The sequence below is a fragment of the Solanum tuberosum genome, unplaced genomic scaffold, assembly GCF_000226075.1.
Source record: "Solanum tuberosum cultivar DM 1-3 516 R44 unplaced genomic scaffold, SolTub_3.0 scf00151, whole genome shotgun sequence".
Taxonomy (NCBI): Eukaryota; Viridiplantae; Streptophyta; class Magnoliopsida; order Solanales; family Solanaceae; genus Solanum; species Solanum tuberosum.
Window position 1 is genome coordinate 803,624 of NW_006239077.1, and position 4,220 is coordinate 807,843.

A 4,220-nucleotide genomic window follows, 5' to 3' on the forward strand; every position below is an offset into this window, starting at 1 on the left:
TGTAGAATATGAAATGAGGTTAGACTTAGTTGAAACTCGATTCTACATTTACTAATTAGAAAACAAATTAACTTTAAATTTTAAATGACTCCCCTTTTTAAATAGATATTGATTACAACTTGAAGTGTGTGGTGAAGAACAACGTCCCCGAGTTATACTATTTGAAGCGGCTAAATATTTACTAGGATGTAGCGTGCAAGACTACATAGAATCAACCTCAGTAAAGATATGAACTAAATTATGCCTAAACACCTTAACGCCCAATGGACTCCGCCGCATAGGTATGTTGTCTAATTCATCTTAACTTTACAGTATCTTATTGTGTTACTTCATAGCACAAAAGAAGAAAAGAATTACCCAATAACATATACATAAAAATTGATGATTCTGTTAATTTTATACATTAGGTTAATTTTGAAAGAAAATGTGCCCATCATGCTGCTGAGAAAAATGGACCCCTCAAATGGCTTATGCAATGTGACATGTTTATTTGTAGAGGCTCTAACGAGAATGTCATACATGCAAAAAAAACAACAGATCAATATGCCACAAAACATGTGTTTACTCCAACAATACAACTATTACCCCCCGCCTCCCCCCTACGAAAATGAAGGATACCCTTTCAAATTTATTCGGAAATAATTTCCAATACGTCTATGTTTTTGCAGTGATGATAAATAAAGATAAATGACAAAAGATGTCAAATGTAGGAGTATACCTACCACAACATGCTTTCTCGCATGGAAAACTATGTGTTGCACTATCTAGAGGAATATCGCCGTAAAAAAAAGTGCAGATCATGAATGAACAACCAGATTGATGCACCGGGACATACACAAGGAATACTATCTACAAGAAAGTATTAGGTGAGATTTGATTAATATCAAAATTGTAAGAAATCAAACAAGAAAAACATACACCACACATGTAGCTAATGAAAATGATATTGGACGAATTCTTAGGTTTGGTGGAAGAGGAGACGATATGAGAAACACGAGATAGCTACCACATAAGACATTACTTTGTGTATATAAAGTTATTCAAATAGAGGGTACACTAAATTTCAAATAATAAAAGGGAACATACAATTCATGACACGACATAACTAAGAGGTAAAACTGTTAATTCGTGCACAATTACTTACTAACAAATTGCCTAATAACAATTTAAGCATACGACGTTCGTCACTACATGCCCAACAAGCAAGAAGGCAAATAGATTGGTCATTCACTTAGTATGATGTAGTGTAATATTAAATACATATTGATATGTTGAAAACCTAAAATATACATAAAAAGATAAAATTTATAGTATTTAGTTACATTGTAACTATCTTGTTAGCTTTCAACCAAAAGGAGTACTTCTTTTAAATAATAAATATGTCATTGTATGAGCTATTTATTACTCATTCCTTTTGAATTTGTTAATCTGATTTTGATCTGACACATAGTTTACGAAGGTAAATTAGATTTTGACGAAAAACATTAAGTGATACTTGAAGTTGTCCCAGATTTTCAAAAAGACACCTTAACTTTTGATGTATTGAAGGATGCTTTGGTAATTTTCCTATGATGAATTCGTTTTGTTTGTTTCTTTTAAATTTATTTTACTATACTAAATAATTGTATAAAATATTATGAATCACGATAATTAATTACTTAAATATTTAAAAGATATAAAAATATATAAAAGATCTGATTGACTCTTCAAATTTTACCGGTGACACATAAATTGGGACAAATGAAATAATATATATTATTTGAAAATTTCTGAGAAAGTACTATAAATTATAGTAATTAATAGCTAGAAATATTTCAAAGACAAAAAAAAATTGATTGAATCTCAAAAAAAATTTAGTACTATATAAATTGAGAAAGAAGAAATGGCATCTATTATTTGAAAATGGCGTAAAAGTATTACAAATCATACAATAAGAATTAACAATTTAAAATTTTAAAAGACTTTAATGCTTTATACTTATTCTATTTCCACTTTGGACAAAAATATCCTCCCAATATGCATATTTTTTAAAACAAAAGTGGGACCCATTATTGATGTATTTAAGAATGCTTTGGTAATTTTCCTATGATGAATTCGTTTTGTTTGTTGTTTAATTTTTTTAAATAATTGTATAAAATATTATAAATCACAATAATTATTTACTTAAATAGTCAAAAGATATAAAAATATGTAAAAGATCTCATTAACTCTTCAAATTTTATCAGTGACACATAAATTGGACAAATGAAATAATATATATTATTTGAAAATTACTTACAAAGTACAATAATTTACAGTAATTAACAATAGAATATTTTAAAGACAAAAAAGTTGATTGAATCTTGAAATTTTATTAGTACCACATAAATTGAGAAAGAAGAAATAACCTTTATTATTTCAAAATTGCGTAAAAGATATTACAAATCATACAACAATAATTAGCAATTTAGAATGTTAAAAGACATAAAAAATTTTTACCATAGTTAACAGTAATTAAAAACTTAAACTATTTTAAATTAATATGTAAGTTTGATTAACTCTTTAATTTTGTCTTTATCACATAAATTGAAACAAAAAATGATACATATTGGGCCCGTGCTAGCACGGGCTCCGATGTCTAGTATATATATATATTGGAGTGAAAAGACATAATACATAAACATGACCCTTAACTTGGCGTCAGTTGACAACTATTCCCTGTTACAACACTATTTTCGCACACTAAATCATGTAAGTCGTCATACTCTTCCCTGTTACAGCACTATTTCCACCACTAAATCATCACTAAAAAAAAATCAATTCAACTCTCAAGTTACTAAAGCAAGGTAATGGTGTTCTATATTCAGACAAAAAATAAGAATAAAAATGGAGTTTCATAGTACTCTCTAATCAATGGAGCTGACATTTGTTTTTTTTTTTTAAAAAAAAAAGGATAAAAGAAGAAAAAGAAACAAAGAAAAGCAAGAGACAAGAAAAAAAGTGATAAAAATGGATAAAGGAAATGGATCTTCTAAGTTGAAGAAGATGAAGAAAAGGTAATTGGGTTTTTGAATTTGGGTGAAGAAGATAATAGAAAAGAATGAATTCGTCATAGAGAGAGCACCAACGTTGAACTTGCTTTGAAAAAATTGTTGAAATCGATTTTACCAACAACTATTTTCTCTTTAAATTTGGGGAAGATGATGTAAATTAATTAAATAATTAATAATAAAGAAATAAAATGACACATGACACTTTATAACTGGTTAATGACAGTGAAAACACCACCTCACGTGCCTCATGTGCGTGATAACAACCCAGACGAGGAAATGGATCAAAATGGCCCATTTACAAAGATATTAAATAGTTCTGTGGGGTGATAGGTATAACACTCCGACTTTTCAAAACATCTAAATTAACTCGTATCTTCGTGGAAAGATAAGGAGGGTGGGTAATAAATTAAGCATGATGTGGTATGTCATATTTTAAGTGTTCAAGGGTTGTATCTCAAGTTTTGAAGTTAGGTAAGTGGCAAAATAAAAGTTGGCAAAAGTTATCGTAAGTTCCTTTTTAAAGATTTCTCGAAAATTTGGGTCAAATGTCTTGGATGTTTTCTCCCAATATATAAAGAGTTAGAAGTCCTATCGCCCATTAAATCGAAGGCCTACGAATCTAGTTTGCAACGCACAAAACCCCGTATCCAACCGACATCGGAGTAAAAAGTTATGAGGGTTTTACTACGGATTGCCGGGGCAGAATCCGGGTTGGGTAAAAAATGTGGTATGTCGGCTTACTCAACGTTTTAAGCCATGAAAATATTTCTTTTCACTTCCAAACCAGAAAGAAAGCTTAAGAGAGGGTTCCTATGGAGTTCTTGCATGATGAAGGTTAGTTTTTGATGATATCTACCATTAAAGGTTTCCCTGTGCCTAGAAACGTGATCTCTAGACGTGGCAATCATTTCTCCCTTCTATTAGTTGCGTTTGGAGCTAGTTTTTGAAGATATAAATTTGTAGTTATTGGTGTTTCTTCAAAATTTACACTTGCTTAACTAAGGTAATCATCTCGAGACTCTTTTATGGTTGTTTTTATGAATTTCTACGGACGTTTCGACAAGTTGGGGCAATATGGCAAATCTGCCAATTTAAGACTAATTATAAACTATTTATAGGTGCCTACCAGCTGTGTATGTATATATAGTGTTTGTGAAGCTTAGGACATAAGGAACAACTTTCGTGAAG